The sequence below is a fragment of the Lolium perenne genome, chromosome 1 (genome assembly GCF_019359855.2).
Source record: "Lolium perenne isolate Kyuss_39 chromosome 1, Kyuss_2.0, whole genome shotgun sequence".
NCBI lineage: Eukaryota > Viridiplantae > Streptophyta > Magnoliopsida > Poales > Poaceae > Lolium > Lolium perenne.
In genome coordinates this window covers 219,849,696-219,862,024 of record NC_067244.2, presented here as the reverse complement: position 1 = coordinate 219,862,024, position 12,329 = coordinate 219,849,696, and positions in this window count along the sequence as shown.

The following is a 12,329-nucleotide window of genomic DNA, read 5'->3' as shown; positions in this document are numbered from 1 at the left end:
GATGTGGTCCGCCTCGTCATGCTCTATCCTTCTATCCAATTCGATTTGATTTTCCCCACTCCTTTCTCTGGATCCCGACCCCTGGAACCCTAGGTCCGCCACCAGTATACCCGGCCGTTGCCGGCCGATTCCGGCTGCACTCTCTGGCAAACAGGACCTCCTCTTGGAGCGCCTCAAGCCCCAGCTCAGCTCTGCCCTACCCGGCTGCTCTGGTTCCTCACGTGGTGGTGTCCTGGTGGTGTGCTGCGGTGCTGCGTGCATCGGTGGAGCTTCTGTGAGCTGCGGTGCTCGACATCGATGGACGGCGCCATAGACGCAACCTCGGCGTCGGTGTACTGGTGGTGCCGTTGCTGTTCACACTGCATCTTTGACCTCGACGCCGGCAGGACGGCGTCGCCGATGCAACCCCGGCATCAACCGCTACGACTACTCCTCTATAACACTGTGAGCTACTCATACCCTCTTTCCCTCTCTCTCTGTCTCTCGGTATTCTATATGGCTATGGATTTGTTGGCCAAGAACTTGTGGGTGCTTGGCCAGATTATTGCATATGATTGGGAGTGCTATACATGTGCTATATGACTTGTAAAATTATCAGTCCAGTACTGATGCTAGTGAGTTAGATTATATGCTTAAGATTGGTAACTCATATGTGAAATGAAATGCTTCCCTTTTGGATGGATTAATCCTCCAAAGCATGTGTAGTCTGTGGTGTCATTAATCTGACAAGACTGAATGTATAATTTCAGTTAAAGGATTTGGTTACATTTGTTTTGATCTCAAGCATGTGTTGAGCTATGGCACTATGCCAGTATTGATGTGTACAGAGACCTGATTTACTTGATGCTTGCTGTGAGCTTATAAGCATGCTGAAAATGATCTTGCTATTGAAGTAAATGATTAAGTGATGATCTATTATGAATATGCATGATCTTGGACAAGCTTGTCTTTGGAGTGCACAAAGTGGTGCCTTGCTTGTTTCTTGAATATGATCTAGTTGCAATTAGCAACTAGAAATTATTTATTTATGTAAGGTTAGTTTTTATTGGTGGATCTGGCTTTCCTTTTTGTTTGATAGTTATAAACTAATAAGAACAGATCTGGCCCGACCCTGTAGCCTTGCCAATGATGCACAGGCTGAGGCACCAATTTAAAATAAGAACAGATACTATTGATGACTTAAAATTCTCTGTGATGATTCTTGCATAGCATCTCTATGCAGATCTGAGAGAAAATCCATCTCTCCATCCTCCTAGATGAAAATCTGGTTGAAGGGTGGTTTGATGACGTGTTGTGTATTCTTCTTTTTCCCCTCATGATCATGCGAAAGCTAAGAACAGATGCTACATGATCTATTTATCCTATTATTGGATTTCTACCTGATGCACTTTGTAGATGGATAGCTGGTGCTTCAGGCTTCTGACATATGCTGCTTCTTGTAGCATGCCTTCTCCTCCTCACTTCTTGATCTGCCTCATATGGATCTAGTTTCTGTTCTCAGATATATGGGTGGGTGCTTGTTGTTTTTGTGGTATGTTTTGGTGAAGCCTGAGCCAAATGGTTTGGCTAGCTGTGGCTGTGTTGTTTATATAGTGTTGGCTATTTGCTGTGAGGGTGACAACACACAGTTTGCATGTGCTGAGTATGCTGCTTGCAAGTGACATCATGTGATTGTTCAAGTTTCAATGTTGGTTACTTTCCACCTGGTGCAAGCTTTGACTGATGCCTTCCTTATCCATGTGTAGTACTATTTTCTTTTCTCTCTTATCCATCCAGTGACCTGGTGGGCTTCAGCTAATCTCATGCTTAATCATGTGGGCCTTTATTTTGGAATACCGCCAAGTGTATTACTTGCTGGTATATGACATTGCATTTGTGGTTTAATTCATATGGCTTAATTATGTATGGCTTACTCCGAGACCTGGAAGCAATTAAGCTTTGCTTACCCAGCAAATGACTTTAAAATATTTGAGTAAGATCATTATGACTTTTCTATGTCACAAATGATCTCTTTTGATGAATTTGTGGGTTTTAAGGAAACAAGCTAGATTAGAGGGAACTTATTTGTTGCATTGTTGCCTGTCTAGAAAGAAAAATGGATCATGCCCATATTGCCTTAGTCTCATGTTGCCTTCATGCTCAGAGTTGCCTCTCCTGATCCAAGTGTCGTCCAATTGTCCCTTAAATGATCCATTTGACCCTAATGTTGCCTAAGTAATTGTTTCTCCCTCTAATCGGAATTTGGGTGTTAGGTCAAGTTCCTAATACCCAGTAGCTAGTTTCCAATATTTAACATTGCCTCACCAAAGGTGAGGCAAACATTTTAACATTAACCCCATTTCTTTATCTTTGTTGTTTCTTTTGCAGGGAAGAGGAAACAAGAATATCAAGATTAGATTTAGGATTTAATCTTTATTATTTTGGCAATCCTCTATTTCTTTTCCAACATGTAATATTCCATAAATGTTGTAAGGAAATACTTATGTGAAACATTATTTGTAATACTTGATCCTCATTTATAATTATATTTACTTTGTATTTATATAATTGTTTAGAATTTAGATTCCAATTCAAATTCCAATTCAAATTCTTATTTGAATTATGTCTTTCATAATTGAATTTGAATTCAAACTATTTCCCTTGAAAACATAATAAATCAACAAAGGTCATGTCGAAACTTATCGCACTTGTGCCGATGACATACATCAATTCCATCGACACAAGAGAAACCTCGTTCACTTTGTGTTTTAGATGAACGCGCGAAAATTCCCCGGATTTTCTATGCATGAATGCAATGCACACTCTCGTGTTCTCTTTGTCTTGCCTCTAAACCTGGGATATTACAGCCTCTCCCCCTTTAAACTGAACTTCGCCCCGAAGTTCGAACGCTCTCACGTTTCGGAATGTGGAACTGACTTGAACCGATCATGATTTCTTTCAAGATCCATGGTGATCTCATTAGATATTATTGGATATATCCCTTATCCAGATCCTTCCTGTAGTCTTCTGATGTCTGGCACTGATACTTCCTTTAATTCTAGGATTTCCTTTTTAACATTCGAAACTTCTAGTCTTATTCTTCGAAGATCTTTGGATTAGGACAGCTTCTTATGCTAATGGACTTTACTAATAGTTGTGGTGATAGCTTCCTATTTGGGTACTCAAAACTTGGTTCTATCAGCTGCGATGCAATATGGCACTATGGTGTACCAGCTGCGGTGTCCAAACCTTAATTATAAAAGATTTATTTAAGGTAGGGTATTGTTTTCCCTTACTACCATAACGAAAGTAATGGTACTTTGTAAGGTATTTACAATAGGCATGGTCCTGGTAGTTTTGTCCTACGAATGGATTAGACTCATTTAGTCCATCCAATCATGGCTTCTCGTTTGTACTAGTTATCTTCCTTTTGGTTTCTTTAGGTTCCATGAAAGGAATCCTCCTCATAATCATCAGTGTTGATATGGTCAAACCCTTTGGTCTTTTGTTTTCTTAGGCTTTGATTGTCCTCTGATATCTTCTTCCTCCAACTTCATTATCTTAGACTTACTTAAGTTCTCTTGGTTTCGAGTAATTACAATTACCCACTCAAGTTAAGGGCTAACCTTTACTTCCTCGAGATATGAACCTCGGCCTTTGGTCTGACAACCTCCTGAGAGTACTTTTATATGGGTAGTTCCCAACAACCTTATGAAAATAAGATTGAACTTCATCCCAGTTCAGACCTTTTTCTCCGTCTATCATACTACAAACCATAACTTAATACTTCTCCTTCAGTCTTCCTCTCCCCCTTGGAGTTTACTAATGATCTTCAAACTTCCTTTCTTCTAATCATTAAACTCCAAGGTTAGAAGATTGGTCTATGTCTGGTTTAGGTTTATACTTTTCTAGAGTCTCACAAAGAACTCTTGGTGGTGTATCCACACAGTTGTGGGTATCCATTATGAATCCTCCGACTAAATATTTACCAACTACGAGATACCAGCTGTGAAATACTAGCTGCGGAATCCCCCTTTCTTTTAGGGTAAAGAAATGTTCAGGCTGTGGGATATCCGGTACCAGCTGCAGACTATCTAGCACCAGATGTGGCTTATGGGATACCAGCTGTGGGCTATATGTGGTTCTAGTCAATATCTACCTACCAGTTGTGGCTACTTTTATAGTTTTAGTTAAGATATACCTCACTTCACATACTTTCTCTTCAGGATTATCCTATATCAACTGCGGTCTTATTATACCAGCTGTGACTTCACTTGTCTATTTTCCTTCTTTTAGGGTTTGTTTTGCAAGATAACCACTTGTGGATACTATGAAAATAGTATTGTAAGTGACTTTACTTGCATTCCCTTCTTCCATAATGAATACAGCTCTACTTCTTCTGCTCCATATTCACTATTTTTCTCACTTTCATGATACTTCCATATTGAAGTACTCCTTGACTAAGGATAAAAGTGAGTTTTAATTGGTCCTTCCTTCAGATTGTTGTGGTACTTTCCACAATTTGACTTCCTTCTTTAAGTGAACCTTCATCTTGTCTTCAAAATCTTCAGAATTCGTCACTTCCTCACACGAATACCTTTACCTTATAGACCTAAAACATCAAGTAAGAGCTTGATATTGCAACATGCATTTGCATATCAAAGTCAAACTTCATGTATGGATCTAGTCAAACAATGAAAATCCAATAAAATTCAAGAAAATCCAGCTTTGTCCTTATAATACACATCCTTATATGCCCAAATATAATAGTTGGGTAAGACATCTCTAAACATCAGGCTCAGATGTGTAGTATATAACACCACATAAGATAGGTTTAGGTTGTGATACTTAGCACGAATACGTTAATTTCTACTATTTGTCTCAACATTTGTCTTAATTGCACATTTGCAATGAGACAAACTTGAAACAAAATGGCCTGGAATAGTTGAAGTTAACCTAGTTTTCTTTGGAAGTACTAACAAAATAGTATACCATATATAGGTGCTATTGAGGACTACTTCCTATAATACAATTAGTTCTAACATGTCTACTCTAAACACATGATTGTGTAGAATATACCACCTATAACTCTAGGATTTCTCTATGTGATATGCTATAAATAAGCCTTCTTTAAATTAAGGACTATGGTTATAACATACTTGGTACAGTTATTAGGATTTTAAGGCCTAAGCTTTCGAACTATTCCCTAAATCCTACTCCTCATCATACTTCTGTTAACTCACTTATGATGTTCTACTCCCTCACATCCGGATTCTCAAATGAATCATATATGATTACCAACTTTACCATGAAAAGTGGACTTAAAGACTCATATCACTCTTCCTTACCTCCTATGATTAACTCATCATAGACATATACTACCTTATATAACTTATCTCTCTTACTTAACATCAGTCATTTGACATTTTAAATGACTCTTACTTAACCATAACTTGCGTTGGTACACTTCTTCCAATAGGATATCTTCCTTATGGTTGTATCCTCTCTTTGGACTACCATGAATTGTATACCAACTGTGGTCTACTACCACCAATTATTTTAAGCTCCAATGGTGTTCTAATTATTTGGAATGAAGTAAGATAACAAACTAACTTTACTTAAGAAAATAGATAAGAAAGATTGACTCAAGTGTGTCAGGATTATTCTCAAGTGAATACCCATCTCAAGTCAAAAGAATAGTTGGTTTAGCATAGTTGACTTAGCTAAAACACTTCCTATAGACACTACCAAACCTATAGGTCTCCTTTAAAGGGTCTTAATCCTAGGGTCAAAGCATTTGCTCTGATACCAGCTGTGATGACCCAGCGTACCACTGCATGGTGTAGTACACAAGTCGTTGACATAACACAAGTGAAACACCGTTCCACTCATATTACATCTCTCAGAGTGGTACAACAGAAACATATGCGAGTCCAAGGTATGTCTATAGAAGTACACACGAGTTGTTTACATAAGATCAACACAACCTCTTACTTTACAGTGAGGTAAAACTTCAAATAAATCTCCAGAAGAACGACTCGTAGTCTATCTTATTGCTAACTCAAGTTTAAGAGCTACTTGGCTTGCTATTGAATTCTAGCTACTTAGGTGCTAGGATTAGGGAATGGTTCCCTTCTATTACTAGTCCAAGTTTCCACTTTAACTGATGCAGGAGTTGACTCCGTTGACTTCTTTGATTGGATTCTTCATCTTGCTGCAGTTGACCCCTTTGTCTTCGAGTTCCACGGTAGTTTCTCCTTCGGTGTCTTGATCTAAGAAGGGGGTTCAAATGGGATAGAATGAGTACGAGCGTACTCAGCAAGTTCATATTAGGAAATAGGTGTATCATGCACTAGCTACAGCCATAGACCAGAAAGTCATAGGCCAATGCAAGTTTTCATAATCATTTCTTCAAAAGGTTGCTTTTATTCAGAAGAACTATGTCCGTCAGCCTTCACCGGTTTACTAGAACTTCATGGAGTTCCTTTCCGGCAGCGTTCGCAATTCCATATCCCGGAACAGGGAGTGACAGGTCACGATTCATTACACTCTGCAGAGGTGTGTTGCTTTACCCATAAGAGATCTTAACCTTGGTGCCAACCGGGCTCGATTTTCCCATCCACACTTCCTTTGGTGTGAGGCCCGGTATAAGGTCATAGCCAATCATATTCCTCCGCTACCTCATACACCCACCCGTTGTTGCAAACTCCGACCCTGGGTCCTCGTCGGTCCACTTACACCACTTAGGGACGGACCCCGACCACGACAACAGTTCAGGTCTCTACCATGAACTCCTTCGCCGAGAGATGCAACCCATCATAGACCGCAATACCGTGGGGACTTAGGGCTTCCCCAGCCTGCCGCTTGATCCTCGGGCGACAAGTACCTACGGTCTCTACCGTGGGGACTTTGGGCTTCCCCAGCCTGCCGCTTGCCCCTTTGGAATACAAGTGCATACGGTAAAGCGCATCCGTTGATATACAAGAGGTGGAAATACAATTGACTATTCCGTCCCACTCCAGATCTTATGGTTAACACGGGTATCACGGCACAAGAATCATCATGCGACATTTGTTGTTTAATCCTAGATGGATATAAACCCTTGCAATGGAACCTCCACCATATCAACACATACCATGGTTCCATTGCCCACCACATAGTCATATTCATAGTTATGAAAATAGTACTTTTGCTTTTTATGCAAGAGTGATAAGTATAGTACTTTGCATATAGTTTGATACAAATAATCAAATGACATGAGCAAGCGATGAACTTGCCTTTCTTGACTGCAAGATTGTGCAGGCAAAAGCTTCGATACGTGATAACTCCAAATTCTGAAATACCATCATCGTCCGGTAAGGACAATGTTTAAAGAACTGGCAAAGATGCTATAATGCATAGTATGAGATGCAATCGTCCCGAGCGTAACCTGATATCGATGATTTAGGATGTATGAGTTGTAAAGATTTCTTTAGGGTTGGTTGCACTTTTAGAATGCTTCTCAAACAAGGTTCTTATTAGGGTTTGGTTATATTAGCATCATATCCAAGTGATATAAGACATCATAATAATCATACCCATAAATAATAGTGGTGGAATAATATGTAAGAACAGTTGTCAATTTTAAGTTCTACAGAACATGGTTGATGATTATTTATATTATACTTCAAAAGAATAACTTTTGAAGAACATGTTGATTAAGAAATAATGAGTATTTCAAAGAAGGATTAGGGCTTCTAAGGTTTGATTGATATTTGTACTTCAAAAGAACAATCTTTTGAAGAACAGATTAAATAAGAATATGATCTACTATACATAGGAGCTATGTAACTCTAGGTTTATTATTGGGTGCATTTAGTTTCACAATAGGAATTAGTTGGGTTCTTTAAGTAGAATGGGTTTATATGTAGCAAGTATTGGTAGGGTTATTACCACGGTTTCCCATATACATCATATCAAAGGATGGTTATTAAGATGATTCTATAAATTAGCTATTAGGTTTACTATGGCTTTACATTTGCTTTACTAAGTAGGGTTTAGTTGGATAGGAGCATGTGTTGTGAATTGCTACACATGGTTGGTACTAGGATTCATCATTATGGTTCTACTAGGGTTTGATGGTTTAGGTTGATTCTAATGGTGTGGTATTTAGGATTGGTGATCAATGGTGTTATCATGGGTGACAAGCTAGGGTTTTCCCCTAAGTGACACTAGTGGATTATATAGGTTTTACTCAAAAGTAAAGACATGAAATGATGATCACATGTAAAGTGATGTTGTTTTATTTTAGTAGATCATGATCATGCATGCATTTGTTTTTATCTAGGGTTCTATAGGTATAGATGAAGCTTATATGATCACATGGGCTAAACCCCTAGGGTTTTAGGATTGAAACTATTTTAGAGTGATCACATAAAATGAGGAGACCAAGGTTCTTGTTTATATTAAAATTAGGGTTTCTAAATTGTGATTTCATTATTAAAATGATAATTGGTAGAGATTATTACTAAATTGAAGATAGAAGTAATAATGGATTTAACACTATATTATTTTCAAAAGACTTAAATATGATAAATACTATTAGGGTTTAGGGTTTTAATTGAAGTAATGGTCGATTTGGATTCTCATGTGATTAAACATAACCATTAAGATACAATTGTTGTTTTATATGGCATATTAATGTGAAGTAATATTTAATATTTTATTTATGTGAAGAATTGAAACAAGAAATTATCTCCTTAGTTTTTAGGTTTTAATAGTTTAAGATTTAAAATTTGGTCTTCTAAAATTTTAGAGGAAATTCATATTGTTGTTATTTTTAAACTTTAAGCATTTGTTTTCTATTTTATTTATAGAGGTCATTTTATGATACTCACTTCTACTTATTGATTTATTTTTATTTTACTTAAATGTTTAAAAGATTTTTCTAAAAATAACAAATACAAAAAAAATAAGAATACCAATAGACCAAGTGGTCTGTTGGGCTGGCCCAATTGGCTTGGCCCAAACCTGGCCCAGTCGAGTTGGTCTGGTTGGGTCAGGTGAACCCAACCCCGACCCAGCTCCTCAGTTCCTCGACGACCTCCTCCTCTCTTGTCCCTCTTGCTCCTGCCCAGGCGACCATGGCTCCGCCGCGCCGCCTCTCATTCCCGCTCGACTCCGGTCCTCCCCGACGCCGGCGTAGTGGAGATGTGGTCCGCCTCGTCATGCTCTATCCTTCTATCCAATTCGATTTGATTTTCCCCACTCCTTTCTCTGGATCCCGACCCCTGGAACCCTAGGTCCGCCACCAGTATACCCGGCCGTTGCCGGCCGATTCCGGCTGCACTCTCTGGCAAACAGGACCTCCTCTTGGAGCGCCTCAAGCCCCAGCTCAGCTCTGCCCTACCCGGCTGCTCTGGTTCCTCACGTGGTGGTGTCCTGGTGGTGTGCTGCGGTGCTGCGGTACTGGTGGAGCTTCTGTGAGCTGCGGTGCTCGACATCGATGGACGGCGCCATAGACGCAACCTCGGCGTCGGTGTACTGGTGGTGCCGTTGCTGTTCACACTGCATCTTTGACCTCGACGCCGGCAGGACGGCGTCGCCGATGCAACCCCGGCATCAACCGCTACGACTACTCCTCTATAACACTGTGAGCTACTCATACCCTCTTTCCCTCTCTCTCTGTCTCTCGGTATTCTATATGGCTATGGATTTGTTGGCCAAGAACTTGTGGGTGCTTGGCCAGATTATTGCATATGATTGGGAGTGCTATACATGTGCTATATGACTTGTAAAATTATCAGTCCAGTACTGATGCTAGTGAGTTAGATTATATGCTTAAGATTGGTAACTCATATGTGAAATGAAATGCTTCCCTTTTGGATGGATTAATCCTCCAAAGCATGTGTAGTCTGTGGTGTCATTAATCTGACAAGACTGAATGTATAATTTCAGTTAAAGGATTTGGTTACATTTGTTTTGATCTCAAGCATGTGTTGAGCTATGGCACTATGCCAGTATTGATGTGTACAGAGACCTGATTTACTTGATGCTTGCTGTGAGCTTATAAGCATGCTGAAAATGATCTTGCTATTGAAGTAAATGATTAAGTGATGATCTATTATGAATATGCATGATCTTGGACAGTTGTGCTGGAGTGCACAAAGTGGTGCCTTGCTTGTTTCTTGAATATGATCTAGTTGCAATTAGCAACTAGAAATTATTTATTTATGTAAGGTTAGTTTTTATTGGTGGATCTGGCTTTCCTTTTTGTTTGATAGTTATAAACTAATAAGAACAGATCTGGCCCGACCCTGTAGCCTTGCCAATGATGCACAGGCTGAGGCACCAATTTAAAATAAGAACAGATACTATTGATGACTTAAAATTCTCTGTGATGATTCTTGCATAGCATCTCTATGCAGATCTGAGAGAAAATCCATCTCTCCATCCTCCTAGATGAAAATCTGGTTGAATGGTGGTTTGATGATGTGTTGTGTATTCTTCTTTTTCCCCTCATGATCATGCGAAAGCTAAGAACAGATGCTACATGATCTATTTATCCTATTATTGGATTTCTACCTGATGCACTTTGTAGATGGATAGCTGGTGCTTCAGGCTTCTGACATATGCTGCTTCTTGTAGCATGCCTTCTCCTCCTCACTTCTTGATCTGCCTCATATGGATCTAGTTTCTGTTCTCAGATATATGGGTGGGTGCTTGTTGTTTTTGTGGTATGCTTTGGTGAAGCCTGAGCCAAATGGTTTGGCTAGCTGTGGCTGTGTTGTTTATATAGTGTTGGCTATTTGCTGTGAGGGTGACAACACACAGTTTGCATGTGTTGAGTATGCTGCTTGCAAGTGACATCATGTGATTGTTCAAGTTTCAATGTTGGTTACTTTCCACCTGGTGCAAGCTTTGACTGAGGCCTTCCTTATCCATGTGTAGTACTATTTTCTTTTCTCTCTTATCCATCTAGTGACCTGGTGGGCTTCAGCTAATGCTCATGCTTAATCATGTGGGCCTTTATTTTGGAATACCGCCAAGTGTATTACTTGCTGGTATATGACATTGCATTTGTGGTTTAATTCATATGGCTTAATTATGTATGGCTTACTCCGAGACCTGGAAGCAATTAAGTTTTGCTTACCCAGCAAATGACTTTAAAATATTTGAGTAAGATCATTATGACTTTTCTATGTCACAAATGATCTCTTTTGATGAATTTGTGGGTTTTAAGGAAACAAGCTAGATTAGAGGGAACTTATTTGTTGCATTGTTGCCTGTCTAGAAAGAAAAATGGATCATGCCCATATTGCCTTAGTCTCATGTTGCCTTCATGCTCAGAGTTGCCTCTCCTGATCCAAGTGTCGTCCAATTGTCCCTTAAATGATCCATTTGACCCTAATGTTGCCTAAGTAATTGTTTCTCCCTCTAATCGGAATTTGGGTGTTAGGTCAAGTTCCTAATACCCAGTAGCTAGTTTCCAATATTTAACATTGCCTCACCAAAGGTGAGGCAAACATTTTAACATTAACCCCATTTCTTTATCTTTGTTGTTTCTTTTGCAGGGAAGAGGAAACAAGAATATCAAGATTAGATTTAGGATTTAATCTTTATTATTTTGGCAATCCTCTATTTCTTTTCCAACATGTAATATTCCATAAATGTTGTAAGGAAATACTTATGTGAAACATTATTTGTAATACTTGATCCTCATTTATAATTATATTTACTTTGTATTTATATAATTGTTTAGAATTTAGATTCCAATTCAAATTCCAATTCAAGTTCTTATTTGAATTATGTCTTTCATAATTGAATTTGAATTCAAACTATTTCCCTCGAAAACATAATAAATCAACAAAGGTCATGTCGAAACTTATCGCACTTGTGCCAATGACATACATCAATTCCATCGACACAAGAGAAACCTCGTTCACTTTGTGTTTTAGATGAACGCGCGAAAATTCCCCGGATTTTCTATGCATGAATGCAGTGCACACTCTCGTGTTCTCTCTTTTTCTTGCCTCTAAACCTGGGATATTACAGAAGCATGGATTGCTATATTTGTGCTAGAGCTTTTATTTTGAAAACATAGAAACAATTTTGTCAACGGTAGTAATAATTCATATGTGTTATGCATAAGACATCTTATAAGTTGCAAGCCTCATGCATAGTATACCAATAGTGCCCGCACCTTGTCCTAATTAGGCTGGATTTACATGGATTATCATTGCATAACATATGTTTCAAGCAAGTGTCACAAAGGGGTACCTCTATGCCGCCTGTACAAAGGTCTAAGGAGAAAGTTTGCATTGGATTTCTCGCTTTTGATTATTCTCAACTTAGACATCCATACCGGGACA